This window comes from Cetorhinus maximus, unplaced genomic scaffold (assembly GCF_964194155.1).
Source record: "Cetorhinus maximus unplaced genomic scaffold, sCetMax3.hap1.1 HAP1_SCAFFOLD_627, whole genome shotgun sequence".
In the NCBI taxonomy this organism is placed as follows: Eukaryota; Metazoa; Chordata; class Chondrichthyes; order Lamniformes; family Cetorhinidae; genus Cetorhinus; species Cetorhinus maximus.
The window spans coordinates 11,728-29,686 of NW_027596569.1; the positions used below are offsets into that span (position 1 = coordinate 11,728).

The window sequence follows — 17,959 nt, forward strand, 5'->3', positions numbered from 1 at the left end:
GGCAGTCTCAATGCCCTAGCAGGTAGGCCCCCCCCTACCCCTCAACCCTTCGGCAATTGACACCCAGGGAGTATCAGTAGGCCACATAACCATCCCTGTGACCAGTCCTCCGAGGCCAAGCCTCATTCAGGCCTCAGAACGGCCAAATGGCCAGGCCAGCTTGGAGGCCTAAGTCACTAGGCCTCAGAGGCCCAAGTGACCAGGCTTCAGAACTCCCAAGTGACCAGGCTTCAGAGTCCCAAAGTGACCAGGCCTCAGAATTCCCAAGTGACCAGGCTTCAGAGTTCCAAAGTGACCAGGCCTCAGAAATCCCAAGTGACCAGGCCTCGGAGGCCCAAGTGGCCAGGCTTCAGAGTTCCAAAGTGACCAGGCCTCAGAAATCCCAAGTGACCAGGCCTCGGAGGCCCAAGTGGCCAGGCTTCAGAGTTCCAAAGTGACCAGGCCTCAGAACTCCCAAGTGACCAGGCCTCAGAACTCCCAAGTGACCAGGCCTCAGGGGCCCAAGTGGCCAGGCTTCACGCCTGAGCGACGAGGGCCAAAAGACCGAGCCTCAGAGTCCCAACTGTAAACTGGCCTCAGAAATCCCATGTGACCAGGCCTCGGAGCCCCCATGTGACCAGGCCTCAGAACCCATTTATATGACAATACGCCTCCAGGGAGGAGAGAATGACGTAGGTCAACCAGAGAGTCATAAAGAAGCAGGCAGTGATGATCTTGCCGACCCTCGAGCCTCCGAGTTCACCTCCAACCTCTGGCCGGCGGCGATACATCAAGATGGCGATGGCGACGAAGGCGAATATGGTGAAGATGGTGACAGAGAAAGCCAGGTTGCCCGGGTTCACCTGGAACTTCTTGCCCTTGCTGGCCCAGTAGATGGCGGACATGGACCAGGCCACTCCAATCCCCAGGAAGACGTTGACGGCATTACTCCCGGTGACGTTCCCGATGGAGGCGTCAGCGTACTGATCCTGGATGGCGGCCACCTTGCTAGCGAACATGTCTGTCCGGAGGAGGGGGAGAGAGAGAGAGAGAGAGAGCGAGAGTGTTAGAGACTGGAGGCCCCCATCGTGGACAGGGATTTCTTCCTCTGTCACAGCTCCAGCGCAGGGAAGGTTAAGGGGACATTTAATGGAGGCGCTTTGGGAAGAGCTGCCTGAAAGGGCGGCGGGAGCAGATCCAATAGGAACTTTCAAACTGGGGGAGTCAGATAAATACTCAAAAAGGAAACATTTGCAGGACTGTGGGGGAGAGAGGGGGGGGTAGTGGGGCTAATTTGATAGATCATTCAAGGGGCCAGCACAGACTCGATGGGCTGAATGGCCTCCTCCTGTGCTGCAAGATACAACTGGAAGCCTTCAGTGTTTAGACTTGAGCGTGTCAATCAAGTCAGAGGCTGGTCAAACACCAGGAAAGTAAATTGGGGCTTGTTGGAAAGTACATAGCAGGCAGATAGAGTGGAATATCTCAAAGGGTCAAACATGGCAGCGGCCAAGAGGCCATGGTGTTCTAAGACAGGGTAGGGGCTGCAGGAGGTGTGGGGTCTCTCCTGAGCTGGGAATGTCCTCCATGCTCGGAGAGCTCAGCTCCGAGCACAGTTCCGGGATTCGCTGCTGATCACTGTCCCTCAGGAAGGAGAAGGCAGCAGTGCCCAGACATGCCCACGCTCACACAGGGACGCTTCTGTGGGTCCAGCACAGCCTGTGGATCAGGGTTCAGTGCTTTTGGCCATTGGCGGGGCTCTTGGTGGGTACATCGCTCCCTCCCGTTCGCCCGCCTTCAGGTAAGGAGGTCCTGGGTTCAAGCGAGGGAGAATCAAGGCCCAGATCCAGGCAGACAACCCCAGGGTCATGACAGAGGGAGTGCCGCGCTGTCGGAGGGTCAGTGCTGAGGGAGCGCTGCGCTGTCGGAGGGTCAGTGCTGAGGGAGCGCCGTGCTGTCGGAAGGTCAGTGCTGAGGGAGCGCCGCACTGTCGGAGGGTCAGTGCTGAGGGAGCGCCGCACTGTCCGAGGGTCAGTACTGAGGGAGCGCCGCACTGTCGGAGGGTCAGTGCTGAGGGAGCGTCGCACTGTCGGAGGGTCAGCGCTGAGCGAGCGCCGCACTGTCGGAGGGTCAATGCTGAGGGAGCACCGCACTGTCGGAGGGTCGGTGCTGAGGGAGCACCGCACTGTCGGAGGGTCTGTGCTGAGGGAGCGCCGCACTGTCGGAGGGTCAGTACTGAGGGAGCGCCGCACTGTCGGAGGGTCAGTGCCGAGGGAGAGCCGCAATGTCGGAGGGTCAGTGCTGAGGGAGTGCCGCACTGTCGGAGGGTCAGTGCTGAGGGAGTGCCGCACTGTCGGAGGGTCAGTGCTGAGGGAGTGCCGCACTGTCGGAGGGTCAGTACTGAGGGAAAGTGCGTCAGGGAATTTGCACAGATGACGCTCCTGTGGTGTGGAGTTTGGGGAGAGGCAGAGACTCTGTCCCTCACCTGGAACGGAGGTCCCCGAGCGCCACAAAGACGATGGCGGTGACGGTGTTCCTCAGACCCACTGTGCAGCCGAAATGTGTGGCCAGGTCCCCAGTTACAGCGGTGAGTAAACCAATCAACACGATGGAGACTGCAAAACAGGCCCAGCCATTCCAGTACTCTGTCGGAGGGACAAACGCAAAGAGAACTTTCCAGAACACTGTCAGGAAATGCATGATGTAATCGAAGCAGGAGGGCAGGCGTTCTTCACTCGTACCCTCATCATCATCATCCTCACCTGTAAGGGAAACAGGTACAGCACGGGGTTAGATACAGAGTAAAGCTCCCTCTACACTGTCCCCATCAAACACTCCCAGGGCAGGTACAGCACGGGGTTAGATACAGAGTAAAGCTCCCTCTACACTGTCCCCATCAAACACTCCCAGGACAGGTACAGCACGGGGTTAGATACAGAGTAAAGCTCCCTCTACACTGTCCCCATCAAACACTCCCAGGACAGGTACAGCACGGGGTTCGATACAGAGTAAAGCTCCCTCTACACCGTCCCCATCAAACACTCCCAGGACAGGTACAGCACGGGGTTAGATGCAGAGTAAAGCTCCCTCTACACTGTCCCTATCAAACACTCCCAGGACAGGTACAGCACGGGGTTAGATAGAGAGTAAAGCTCCCTCTACACTGTCCCCATCAAACACTCGCAGGACAGGTACAGCACGGGGTTCGATACAGAGTAAAGCTCCCTCTACACCGTCCCCATCAAACACTCCCAGGACAGGTACAGCACGGGGTTAGATACAGAGTAAAGCTCCCTCTACACTGTCCCCATCAAACACTCCCAGGACAGGTACAGCACTGGGTGTTGAGTGAATATAAAATTGAAACCTGCTCTCTGTCAGGGACAGGCTGGGGGCAGTGAAATGCTGCTCTGTGCTGGGCAGAGCTGTCAATAATGCAATGAGGCAGTGCTGAATGAGCTCTGCTCTTTAGCTGAGCTGTCATGGTGATACTTAATCTTTCTGAGCTCAATCGGCTCTCTAATTCAGTAATTATATTCGTTTAATTTTGCTAATGGCTGGAACACGTGGCAGTGACAAAGAATATCAGCATAACAACCGGACTGAGTTACTGATTGAAACTGTACCATCTGCCTCTGAATGACCTGATCCAGCTCCTGAAAATGATGGAGGGGGTTTCGATAGGGTCGACGTAGAGAAGTTGTTTCCCCTTGTTAGTGGGGAGGGAGGAGAGACCAGAACTAGGAGCCCATCGATATGAGACAGTCACTAATAAATCCGATCGGGAATTCAGGAGAAACTCCTTCACCCAGAGAGTGGGGAGAATGTGGGACTCACCCCACAGGGAGTGGGGAGAATGTGGGACTCGCTCCCACGGGGAGTGGGGAGAATGTGGGACTCGCTCCCACGGGGAGCGGGGAGAATGTGGGACTCGCTCCCACGGGGAGCGGGGAGAATGTGGGACTCGCTCCCACGGGGAGCGGGGAGAATGTGGGACTCGCTCCCACGGGGAGCGGGGAGAATGTGGGACTCGCTCCCACGGGGAGCGGGGAGAATGTGGGACTCGCTCCCACGGGGAGTGGGGAGAATGTGGGACTCGCTCCCACGGGGAGTGGGGAGAATGTGGGACTCGCTCCCACAGGGAGTGGGGAGAATGTGGGACTCGCTCCCACAGGGAGTGGGGAGAATGTGGGACTCGCTCCCACAGGGAGTGGGGAGAATGTGGGACTCGCTCCCACGGGGAGTGGGGAGAATGTGGGACTCGCTCCCACAGGGAGTGGGGAGAATGTGGGACTCGCTCCCACGGGGAGTGGGGAGAATGTGGGACTCGCTCCCACGGGGAGTGGTCGAGGGGAATAGTGTCGATACATTTAAGGGGGAAGCTGGATAAACACATGAGGAAGAAAGGAATAGAAGGATATGGTGATGGGGGGAGATGGAGAGGGGGGGGTGGGAGGAGGCTCGTGTGGGGCAGAAACACCGGCAGATGGGCTGAATGGCCTGTTTCAGTCCCTGGACTGAGTACATTCCCTCACCATTGACTTAGTCAGTTCCAGACCTCTTGATCATCCCCCGATTCCCCATCGCTCCACCATTGGCGGCCGTGCCTTCAGCTGCCTGCGGCCCTGAGCTCTGGAATTCCCTCCCTAAACCTCTCCACCTCTCCCTCTCTCTCTTTCTCTCTCTGTCTCCCTCTCTCCCTCTATCTCCCTCCCTTTCTCTCTCTCTCTGCCTTTCTCTCTCTCTGTCTCTCTCTCTCTGTCTGTCTCTCTCTCTCTGTCTGTGTCTGTCTCTCTCTCTCTCTGCCTCTCTCTCTCTCTCTGCCTTTCTCTCTCTCTGTCTCTCTCTCTCTGCCTCTATCTCTCTCTGCCTCTATCTCTCTCTGCCTCTCTCTCTCTGCCTCTCTCTCTCTCTCTCCTCCTTTCAGACGCTCCTTAAAACCGACCTCTCTGACCGAGCTTTGGGTCCCCTGTCCCTCAATATCTCCGTATGTGGCTCGGGGTCTGATTCTGCCTGGTTGACGCTCCTTGGGGGTGCTGAGGTCACCCTATACAAGCGGGCTGTGGCCCAGAACCTTCCGAGGCAGGTGCCAGAATGCAGGTGGGAGGGGAAACCCCGAGTCAGGCACAAAAAAAAAACTTGGCGTTGCCCTTTTAAATCTGCCGCTGGGTGCTGTGGGGCCCACCATCTCGTTTTCCAGGCTTCAGTTGAGGAAGGGATGGGGAGTTAGTCTGTGCCCTCCGGGCAGAGGCGATCTGACAGCGTCTCGGGTTTCCTGTCACAGATGGTGAAGGCACTTTATCTTCATTGGTAATGAGGTAATAAGTGACTCCTGTCTCAGTTTCTCTCCCCCCCTCAAACACTCTCTCCCCTCCTCAGCTCCCGGCCGACTGGCCCCCACTCATTTCCCTCTCGTTTGGGCCATCCTGTGGCTGTATAAAAACGCCCGAACGGGTAACACTGTCAGGGCGGAGAGGGGAGCAGGGCGGGATCCTGGGTGGAATAGCTGCCTCACTTGAGCCCGGAGCAGGCATGATGGGCTGAATGGCCTCTCCTGCCCCCTCTCCCCCCCACCCCCCGTGTCATTCAGTCAGCAGGGCCTACGCGTTCTATTTCCAGTGTCGTTTCTCTCCTCCCCTCCTGGCTAACCCCACCAGCGAATGGAGATTTCGGATCAGGCTGCGCCGCCTCACTGAGTCGAATAGCCCGCCCCCATTCCCCACCCCGGCTAATCCCACCAGTGAATGGAGATTTCGGATCAGGCTGCGCCACCTCACTGAGTCGAATAGCCCGCCCATTTCCCTCCCCACCTCCCCCACCCATGCTCTCCAGCTGAAGGGATTGGGGGAGCGTGGGGGGGGCGTGCATTCCCCTGAAGGAATGCGAAGGGGCCGATACTGCCCCCTGGAGACACCCCTGATCACAAACAAACACCCTGCCCCCACCCCCCACCTCCCCGTGCCCCCCCGCACCCCCACTCGCTCGCAGGGAGGTGTGTGATGAGGAGGAGAGTCTTGGCTAGGTTTACAGACCCTGCACCGCAGCAGAGGGGCGGCACATGAAACTAGAACAGTGCGGTATGGGTGGGGGCTTGGGGGCCCTCTCCTAATCGCCATCGGGGGACCAGTTCCACCAACTGCCGCACGAGGCCCCATGCAGTCGAATAGCTGCCCAGTCTCGCTCCGGAGAAAGGTTGTTCGGGGCGGGGGGAGGGGTGGACTTGTGGAAGGGATGGACAGCCGGCAAGGACATTGAACCCGGTTATCCCACTCCGGCAGGGGCTTGGAGTGTGCGGGGAGGAGGCTGGTGTTCGGGGGGCAATGGTGGGCAGTAAAAACACTAGATCCTTCCAGAAGCTTTGCTGTCACTCGATCCCGGTCCACGGCCCAGTCTCTCTCTCTCTCCAACAGCTGCTGTCTAGTGAAGTGTTAACTTAGCCAGAGCAGCAATTACTTGGCTGCACTAACAGCTTGACACTAAATCCTGTGTCCGGACAATTAAATACTGTGGCCTAGTTGATTACTGGGCCCAAATTGAAGCCTGGGGGTGGCTGGGGGGAGAGGACTGGGTTTAATTTGATTCTTGAGCCAGTTTGCGGTGGGATATGGAGCCAAGACGGGCAAATGGGGTTAAGATACGGATCAGCCACGATCTTGTTGAGGGGCTGAAAGGCCTCGTCCTGCCCCTCGTCAACAGCCCCCAACCGCTTGACCAAAACAAAAAATAAACAGAAGCCCCTTTCTTTTAAAATAAAAATAGTTTCGGACGTATAAAGGGGGGGTCAGGAGCATTTTGTCTGGGGCACTTGCCGTTTCAGGATGGCTTAATTTAGAAATTTAGTCATTAGGAGAGGAGGAGGCCGCACTCGGAGCCTGCGACCTTGAGGTGTCGTCAAGGTAACTTGACACTTTCAGGGAAGGGCTGCGGGCGGGCAATTAGCACCCGGGTTATGGGTGACGGTCGCCACTGCAAAAACGGCCTCAGCTGGGTCAAGAATCAAAATAAACCCCCCACCCCACCCCCAGGCTTCAATTTGGGCCCAGTAATCAACTAGGCCGCAGTATTTAATTGTCCGGACACAGGATTTAGTGTCAAGCTGTTAGTGCAGCCAAGTAATTGCTGCTCTGGCTAAGTTAACACTTCACTAGACAGCAGCTGTTGGAGAGAGAGAGAGAGACTGGGCCGTGGAACCGGGATCGAGTGACGGCAAAGCTTCTGGAAGGATCTAGTGTTTTTAATCGCCCACCATTGCCCCCATCACCAGCCTCCACCTCCGCCTCCCATTGAGCTGGCTTTCTGTGGGAGAGAGGGCCCCACTCCCTCGTCCGTCCGGAAGGATTTCCAAACATCCGGCCTGAAGGACCTGGTTCTGGCTTTAAGGTTTGGCCCCCACCCCCACCGCCCCCCTGGTTCTAGACTCGCCACCGACCAGCCGAAGAAGCCTCTCTCTCACCACTCTGGTCGCCACATTCCAGGGAAGGACATCGTTGTTCCGGAGAGAGTGCGGAGGAGATTTACAAGAATGTGGCCAGGCCTGGAGAATTGCGGCGATGAGGGGAGATTGGATGGGCTGGGGGTCCTTTTCCTGAGAACAGAGGAGGCTGAGGGGGTGACCTAATTATGAGGGGCCTAGAGAGGGTGGACAGGAAAGACTTGTTCACCCCATCCCGGCTGAGGGGTCAGTTACCAGGGGGCACAGATTGAAGGTGATTGGTAGAAGGATTAGAGGGGACATGAGGGGAAACCTTTTTCACCCAGAGGGAGGTGGGCGCCTGGAATTCACGGCCTGAGTTGGTGGTTGAGGCTGAAATGCTCAATATTTAAAAGGTACCTGGATCTGCGTCTGGAGCGCTGGAACCTGCAGGGCTACGGACCAGGGACTGGGAAGTGGGGTTAATATGAGCAGCGAGTTCCTTTTTTTCCCTCTTAATTGGCCAGCACAGACACAATGGGCTGAATGGCCTCTTCCTGTGCCATTACGTTTCTGCGGCTCTATCAACTCCAGAAATCCCATCCAAAATTTTTATTTAAATCAATTAAACGAGGACTTGACCCTAAATATTCCAGGGCAAAATTCTCAGTTATCAGAGCAGTGTCCACTCTCATTACTGTGTCAGATGGTGATGGGTTCGTTCCCCATTCCAGAGACCCCTTAATCCAGGCCGTCACTTACCAGTGCCAGTACTGTGGTAACACAGCACTGTCGGGGGTCAGTGCTGAGGGAGCGCCGCACTGTCGGAGGGTCAGTGCTGAGGGAGCGCCGCACTGTCGGAGGGTCAGTGCTGAGGGAGCGCCGCACTGTCGGAGGGTCAGTGCTGAGGGAGCGCCGCACTGTCGGAGGGTCAGTGCTGAGGGAGCGCCGCACTGTCGGAGGTGCCGTCTTTCAGGATGAGACATTAAACCGAGGCCCCGTCTGGCCTCTCGGGTGGGGGTAAAAGATCACACGGCCACTATTGGAAGAAGAGCAGGGGAGAGTTCTCCCCGGTGTCCTGGGGCCAATATTTATCCCTCACGGGAAGAACAGCACACGGTCATTGTCATGTTGTGGGTTGGTGGGATCCTGCTGTGTGCACCGCACTGGCTCTAACGTGCCTCTGGAGCTCCTGAACTGGATGAGAATTGAATGTCTCTGTCCGGAGTGGTGTAGGGGACAGTTGTTTGTACCCTCTCCACACAGCGCCCAGTTCCCTGGTCCCCCTCGGACACCCTGCCCAGTCAGGATGTGTCAGTATTTACCCGCGCTGACCGTTACAGCATTGACAAACTGCTCTCTCCAGCTGCTGCTGCTCACCACCAGAGCCAGGTTCGTCTTCTTAATCAGCTTGTCGACTGTGTTCTGTGAAAACGAGATGGAGAGTGGGTTAGTCCCATTAGACTGTGAAAAACACACACACAGGAACCTGAGGCCATTCAGCCCCTCTCGAGCCTGTTATACAGGGACCCCAGGCCATTCAGCCCCTCTCAAGCCTGTTATACAGGGACCCCAGGCCATTCAGCCCCTCTCAAGCCTGTTATACAGGGACCCCAGGCCATTCAGTCCCATGATCCTGCTACACATGAATTCAAGGCCATTCAGCCCCTCTCGAGCCGCTTATACAGGAACCCCAGGCCATTCAGCCCCATGATCCTGCTACACAGGAATCCGAGGCCATTGAGCCCCTCTTGAGCCTGTTATACAGGAACCCAAGGCCATTCAGCCCCTTTCAAACCTGTTATATGGGAACCTGAGGACATTCAGCCCCTCTCAAGCCTGTTATACAGGAACCTGAGGCCATTCAGCCCCATGATCCTACTACACAGGAATTCGAGGCCATTCAGCCTCTCTCAAGCCTGTTACATAAGAACAGCTGGAGGCCATTCAGCCCCTCCTCAAGCCTGTTGGTTGATATAGGGACTGCCTCCCCGCCCGCCCCGGGGAGCTCAGTGAAGTAGCCGCTCCTTTGCGGGCTATTTGACCTAGTGGGGCAGTGCGACTGTGCACGATTCTCCCGACACGAGCCCCGGATGGATTACTCCCCGGCCCCACCACCCCCCGTCACCCAGACACTGGAGTCCTGAAGCTCTCCCCAGAGCCCCCACCACGTACCTCCCCCCACCACCACCTCACTGCCCCCGCAGTCCCCCACCCCGGCCAAGGGGATACATGACAGGGAGACCCTGACCTTAAACTCGTAGGACTCCTCGATGATGATCTCCATCTTGACCGGCTCACCCAGCGATGGGCAGCCCAGCTTGGCGACAGCCTCCTCCTCATCCGGCAGCATGCCCGGCCGATTCTCGTTGGGGTCGCCTGAGGGCAGAGTTCAAGGGTCGCAGGTGAGACACTGGCCAAGGTGGCGAATTCATTCCTGGTCAAGGAGTTTCCCTTTGATGTCTCTCTCACAGGGGACGTGGGCGTCGCTGGACAAGGCCAGCGTTTGTTGCCCACCCCTAATTGCCCCTTGAACTGAGTGTCTCGCTCGGCCATTTCAGGGGGGCAGTTAAGAGCCAACCACGTGTGGCTGTGGGTCTGGAGTCACATGTAGGCCAGACCGGGTAAGGATGGCAGATTTCCCTCCCTAAAGGGGACATTAGTGACCCAGATGGGTCTTTACAACAGTTGATGATAGTTTCATGGTCACCGTCACTGAGACTAGTTTCCAATTCCAGGTTTATTAACTGAATTTAAATTCCACTGGCTGCCCTGGTGTGGTTTGAACCCCTGCCCCGCAGAGGATTAACCTGGGCCTCTGGGTCACCAGCCCCAGTGACATGACCACTAGGCCGCCCTCTGCCCATGGGGCATTAATCCCCTCCCCACTTGCCCCTCCGTAGTTTGGGGTTGGACCCTTCCTCACAACCTCTCTTGGCAACGTCGTAGGGCAGTGAAAACTTTAGCGTTGCCATGGGGACCGGTCTCACCTACTCAGCCACGGACAAACTAGGAGCAGGGGTAGGCCATTCGGCCCCTCGAGCCTGCTCCGCCATTCTATACGATCGTGGATGATCTGATTGTGGCCTTAACCCCACTTTCCTGTCTGTCCCCCCCCATAACCCTCGACTCCCTCGTCGATCAAAAATCTGTCTAACTCGGCCTTGAATATATTCACTGACCCGGCCTCCGCTGCTGTCTGGGGGGGGAGAATTCCACAGACTGACCACCCTCTGAGAGAGGAAATTCCCCCTCATCCCCGTCTTCAATAGGAGACCCCTTATTCTGAAACTGTGCCCCCCACCTTGTTCTAGATACCCCCATGAGGAGGGGAAACATCCTCTCAGCCTCCACCCTGTCAAAACCCCCTCCTCAGGATCTGATATGTTTCAATAAGATCACCTCTCATTCTTCTAAACTCCAGTGGGTACAGGGCCCAACCTGCTCAACCTTTCCTCATCAGACAAACCCCCTTCATCCCAGGAACCAGCCGAGTGAACCTTCTCTGAACGGCCTCCAGTGTGAGTCTATCCCCTCCTTAAGTAAGGAGGCCAAGAGTCACCGTGAACAGTAAGTTACATTGCTGTTTGTGGGATCTTGCTGTGCGCAAATGGGCTGCTGAGTTTCCTACATTACAACAGGGACCACACTTCAAAAAATACAGTCCTTCACTGTCGTGTGAAACACTCTGGGACGTCCCGAGGGGGTGACAGGAGCTGGAGAGATGGGGATCTATTGGAAATGAGAATGATAGGCCTCTCCTCCTTCTCCCTGGTAACCCAGGGTCTCAAACCTGTGGAACACGCCCCCTCCCTTCCCAACCGTCCGTGACCCTGGGGAAGGCTTGTCCATTTTTCCTCAGTTTTCCTGTCTTGTACCCTCAGTGCAACCGGTTTGGGTGGTCTATAGGCTTCGGCCTGGTCTTCAACACAACTGGAGCCTCACCTCTTCTCTTCCCAACTTCGACGAGCACGGGGTCACCGAGTTCAACAAAAAAATTCTTGTTCTTCTCATATTCTTCGTCATCGATGATTTGGATTTCAATGACCTGCCTGAAATGGAAAGTGAAGAGAGAGGGTTACACGTCATTTTCAATCCTGGATTTCAACCCCACTCCACAGGCTCGGGCCTCATAATCCAGGTCGACGTTCCCCGGTGCCCGGTACTGAGGGAGCGCCGCACTGTCGGAGGGTCAGTGCTGAGGGAGCGCCGCACTGTCGGAGGGTCAGTACTGAGGGAGCGCCGCACTGTCGGAGGGTCAGTGCTGAGGGTGAGCCGCACTGTCGGAGGGTCAGTGCTGAGGGAGCGCCGCACTGTCGGAGGGTCAGTGCTGAGGGAGCGCCGCGCTGTCGGAGGGTCAGTACTGAGGGAGCGCCGCACTGTCGGAGGGTCAGTGCTGAGGGAGCGCCGCGCTGTCGGAGGGTCAGTACTGAGGGAGCGCCGCACTGTCGGAGGGTCAGTACTGAGGGAGCGCCGCACTGTCGGAGGGTCAGTGCTGAGGGAGCGCTGCACTGTTGGAGGGTCAGTGCTGAGGGAGCGCCGCACTGTCGGAGGGTCAGTACTGAGGGAGTGCCGCACTGTTGGAGGGTCAGTGCTGAGGGAGCGCCGCACTGTCGGAGGGTCAGTACTGAGGGAGCGCCGCACTGTCGGAGGGTCAGCGCTGAGAGAGCGCCACACTGTCGGAGGGTCAGTGCTGAGGGGGCGCCGCACTGTCGGAGGGTCAGTACTGAGGGAGCGCTGCACTGTCGGAGGGTCAGTACTGAGGGAGTGCCGCACTGTCGGAGGTGCCGTCTTTCAGGATGAGACATTAAACCGAGGCCCCGTCTGCCCTCTCGGGTGGGGGTAAAAGATCCCACGGCCACTATTGGAAGAAGAGCAGGGGGGAGTTCTCCCCGGTGTCCTGGGGCCAATATTTACCCCTCACCCAACATCACTAAAAACAGATGATCTGGGTCATTATCACATTGCTGTTTGTGGGATCTTGCTGTGCGTAGGTGGGCTGCTGCTTTTCCTGACATATTTCGGTCTGATTTGAACCCTGTACAGTACCTGGGTGTTAAAGGAGCAGCAGATTTTTCACCTCGGTGCCAGTGACAGTCCTGCTGGTCACCAGTTTAACTCCCTGATTTCCCGGTGACGGTGTGGATGGGGTATCGCTCCCGGGTATTTCACCCCCCCTGGCCTGACTCAGAGGGGCTGCAGGTTCCCAGGCCACCCTGCCCCTCCCCCAACCCCACATTCCAGGCTCTCCCTCGTCGTTCTGTGACCGGTGTCCACCCCCACCCCCCGCTTGTCCCCCTTGGCCATTTCTCACCAGCAGTGGCTGGATGGTCGACTAAGAGGGGCGTCGTGCCCGAGCCCCATTCCGGAGCTCCCCTCCCATCACGGGGAGGGGCTGGACACCAGCTCAAAGCCTGGGTCACTTCCCCGGCCTTCCACCCTCCTCTCCCTCCTCCTGTGGCACTGAGGCCAGCAGCAGACATATGAAGTGAGGGCAGAAACAGAGACTGCAGGGGGAGCTGTCAGACTGTCGACAAGCTGCGGTTATCATACTGTCCAATATCAAGGCATTCCCTCTCTCCCTCTCTCCCTCTCTACCTCTCTCCCTCGCTCCCTCTCTCCCTCTCTCCCTCTCTCCCTCGCTCCCTCTCTTCCTCTCTCCCTCTCTTCCTCTCTCCCTCGCTCCCTCTCTCCCTCTCTCTCTCTCTCCCTCTCTCTCTTTCTGTCTCTCTCCCTCTCTCTCTTTCTGTCTCTCTCCCTCTCTCTCTTTGTCTCTCTCCCTCTCTCCCTTTCTGTCTCTCTCCCTCTCTCTCTTTCTGTCTCTCCATCTCTCACTCTCTCTCTCTCTGTTTCCCTATCCCTCTCTGACCCTCTCTCTCTGTCTCTCTCTCCGCCTTTCTCTCTCTTTCCCTCTCCCTCCGTCCCTCTTTCTCTCTCCATCTCCCTCTCTCACTCCGTCTCCCTCTCTCTCTCTGTCTCCCTCTCTCTGTCTCTCTGTCTCTCTCACTCCATCTCCCTCTCTATCTGTCTCCGTCTCTCTCTGTCTCCGTCTCTCTCTGTCTCCGTCTCTCTCTGTCTCCCTCTCTCTCTGTCTCCCTCTCTCTCTCTCCCTCTCTCTCCCTCTCTCTCTGTCTCCCTCTCTCTGTCTCCCTCTCTCTCTGTCTCTCTCTCTCTGACTCCCTCTCTCTCTGTCTCCCTCTCTCTCTGTCTCCCTCTCTCTCTGTCTCCCTCTCTCTCTCTGTCTCTCTCACTCCATCTCCCTCTCTCTCTGTCTCTCTCTCTCACTCCATCTCTCTCTCTCTCTCTCTGTCTCCCTCTCTCTCTGTCTCCCTCTCTCTCTGTCTCTCTCTCTCTCTCTGTCTCCCTCTCTCTCTGTCTCCCTCTCTCTCTGTCTCCCTCTCTCTCCATCACTCTCTGTCTCTCCCTCTCTCTCTGTCTGTCTCTCACTGCCTCTCCAACTCTCTTTGTCTCTCGTCTGTTTATCTGTCTCTCTATATCTCTAATCCTCTTTCTGTCTCTCTACTCTCCATATTTCTCCTTCAATTCCTCTCCTTTCTATCCCTCTCAGCCCCTCCCTCTCTCTGTCAGTCTCTCCCTCGCCCTCTTTTACACCGTCTTCTTATCTCTCTACCTCTGTCTCTCTCTCTACCTACCCCCGCCCACACGCTCGAACCCACCCTCACTCAGTCTGTCTCTCTCTCTCCCAACCATCACCCCTCTCTCTCCCTCTGTCTCTCTTTTCTCTATCTCTCTCTCTCCCTCTCTGTCCCTCTCCCTCCTTGTTATTTACCAGATGCCAGTATTCCTCTGGGATTTGCCTCGATGTGCCACAGGGATCCTTGCTCAGGGCCCAAACACCATCTTTCGATATATTCAGTCAATCAAACCAACATGGGTAGCAATCGAAAGCTAGTGGGCGCTACAGACCCTCCGACAGTGCTGCACTCCCTCAGCGCTGACCCTCCGACAGTGCAGCACTCCCTCAGCACTGACCCTCCGACAGTGCTGCACTCCCTCAGCACTGACCCTCCGACAGTGCTGCACTCCCTCAGTACTGACCCTCCGACAGTGCTGCACTCCCTCAGTACTGACCCTCCGACAGTGCTGCACTCCCTCAGCGCTGACCCTCCGACAGTGCAGCACTCCCTCAGCACTGACCCTCCGACAGTGCAGCACTCCCTCAGTACTGACCCTCCGACAGTGCTGCACTCCCTCAGTACTGACCCTCCGACAGTGCTGCACACCCTCAGCACTGACCCTCCGACAGTGCGGCGCTCCCTCAGCACTGACCCTCCGACAGTGCGGCACTTCCTCAGCACTGACCCTCCGACAGTGCGGCGCTCCCTCAGCACTGACCCTCCGACAGTGCGGCGCTCCCTCAGTACTGACCCTCCAACAGTGCGGCGGTCCCTCAGTACTGATCCTCCGACAGCACGGTGCTCCCTCAGCACTGACCCTCCGACAGTGCGGCACTCCCTCAGCACTGACCCTCCGACAGTGCGGCGCTCCCTCAGTACTGACCCTCCGACAGTGCGGCGCTCCCTCAGTACTGACCCTCCAACAGTGCGGCACCCTCTCTGCAATGACCCTCCAACAGTGCAGTGCTCCCTCCTTAATGATCCTCTGACAGTGCAGCACTCCCTCAGTACTGAGAGAGTGAGAGACAGACGGAGAGAGAGGGAGACAGAGAGAGAGAGACAGGGAGAGAGAGGCAGAGAGAGAGGCAGAGAGAGAGAGAGAGAGAGAGAGATAGAGAAAGGAAGGCAGAGAGACAGACAGAGAGGGACAGAGAGAGAGAGGGAGAGAGAGAGGCAGAGGGAGACAGAGAGAGAGAGACAGATGTCTGGGCAGAAAAGAGAGAGTTTATACAGAAATGTGCCAGGTTCTCTGAGTACCCAGTGCGATCCCAGAGGAAACAGAGAGTGGATTGTGAAAGAGATTTTATGGGAGATGGAGGCAATGTCCTTAACACTTGCAGAAAAAATAAGAGACACTCTAAACAACTGCAGAGTTAAGACAAACTGCTCGATCCAATCAATACAGCCCATTCATCAGCATTTCCTCTCTCTCTCCCTCTGGCTCGTCACCTCAAATCCAAATATTTGGAACGCTTTAGATGTGAGGAAGTTAAATCTATCAGCTGCCTGTTGCCATGTGTAACGGGAGCATCGCAGAGTGTGGACAGGATTGGCAGGAAGGCTCATAGTGGGGTCCAGAGATCGGATCAGATTCCAGAACATTCCCACAGCTACACTCTGGATTAAAACAGACTTCACCAGCTCACACCCCCACTGCCCCATCAAAATCATCACCCCCACCCCCACTACCCCATCAAAATCATCACCCCCACCCCCACTACCCCATCAAAATCATCACCCCCACCCTCACTGCCCCATCAAAATCATCACCCCCACCCCCACGGCCCCATCAAAATCATCACCCCCACCCTCACTACCCCATCAAAATCATCACCCCCACCCTCACTACCCCATCAAAATCATCACCCCCACCCCCACTGCCCCATCAAAATCATCACCCCCACCCTCACTACCCCATCAAAATCATCACCCCCACCCTCACTACCCCATCAAAATCATCACCCCCACCCCCACTACCCCATCAAAATCATCACCCCCACCCCCACCACCCCATCAAAATCATCACCCCCCACTCCCAATACCCTAGCAAAATCATCACCCCCACCCTCACTACCCCATCAAAATCATCACCCCCACCCCCACTACCCCATCAAAATCATCACACCCACCCACACCACCCCATCAAAATCATCACCCCAAACCCCACGGACCCATCAAAATCATCACCCCCACCCCCCAATACCACATCAAATTGATCACGCCCACCCCCACTATCCCATCAAAATCATCACCCCACCCCCACTACCCATTCAAAATCATCACCCCCACCCCCACTACCCCATCAAAATCATTATCCCCACCCCCACTGCCCCATCAAAATCATCACCCCCACCCTCACTATTCCATCAAAATCATCACCCGCACCCCCAAATACCCCATCAAAATCATCACCCCCACCCCCACTACCCCATCAAAATCATCACCCCCACCCCCACTACCCCATCAAAATCATCACCCCCACCCCCACTATTCCATCAAAATCATCACCCTCACCCCCACTACCCCATCAAAATCATCACCCCCACCCCCACTAGCCCATCAAAATCATCACCCCCACCCCCACTAGCCCATCAAAATCATCACCCCCACCCCCACTATTCCATCAAAATCATCACCCCCACCCCCACTACCCCATCAAAATCATCACCCCCACCCCCACTACCCCATCAAAATCATCACCCCCACCCTCACTACCCCATCAAAATCATCATCCCCACACCCACTACCCCATCAAAATCATCACCCCCACCCCCACTACCCCATCAAAATCATCACCCCCACCGCCACTACCCCATCAAAATCATCATCCACGTCCCCACTACCCCAACAAAATCATCACCCCCACCCCCACTACCCCATCAAAATCATCACCCCCACCCCAACTACCCCATCAAAATCATCACCCCCACACCCACTTCCCCATCAAAATTATCACCCCCACCCCCACGGCCCCATCAAAATCATCACACACCCCAACTACCCCATCAAAATCATCACCCCCATCCCCACTACCCCATCAAATTCATCACACCCACCCCCACTACCCCATCAATATCAGCACCCGCACCCCCAAATACCCCATCAAAATCATCACCCACACCCCCACTACCCCATCAAAATCATCACACACCCCAACTACCCCATCGAAATCATCACCCCCACCCCCACTACCCCATCAAAATCATCACCCCCACCCCCACTATTCCATCAAAATCATCATACCCACCCCTACTACCCCATCAAAATCATCACCCTCACCCCTACTACCCCATCAAAATCATCATCACCACAACCCCATCAAAATCATCACCCCCACAACCCCATCAAAATCATCACCCCACCCCCAGGATCCCATGAAAATCATCACCCCTAACCCCACTACCCCATCAAACTCATCCCCACCCCCACTATCCCACCAAAATCATCATCCCCACCCCCACTACCCCATCAAAATCATAACCCCCACCCCCACTACCCCATCAAAATCATCACCCCCAACCCCACTACCCCATCAAAATCATCACCCCCAACCCCACTATTCCATCAAAATCATCACCCCCACCCCCACTACCCCATCAAAATCATCACCCCCGGCCCCACTACTCCATCAAAATCATCACCCCCACCCCCACTACCCCATCAAAATCATCACCCCCAGCCCCACTATTCCATCAAAATCATCACCCCCACCCCTACTACCCCATCAAAATCATCACCCCCGGCCCCACTACCCCATCAAAATCAGCACCGCCTCCCCCACTACCCCATCAAAATCATCACCCCGGCCCCACTACTCCATCAAAATCATCACCCCCATCCTCACTACCCCATCAAAATCATCACCCCCACCCCCACTACCCCATCAAAATCATCACCCCCACCCCCACTATTCCATCAAAATCATCACCCC

The 17,959-nt window shown here is 56.4% G+C and overlaps 1 pseudogene; it reads right to left on the bottom strand.

Moving 5' to 3' along the window:
* Positions 1-410: 410 nt before the first annotated feature.
* The window catches only part of LOC144674321 (sodium/calcium exchanger 1-like), a 209,586-nt pseudogene continuing 192,037 nt past the window's right edge, over positions 411-17,959 (bottom strand).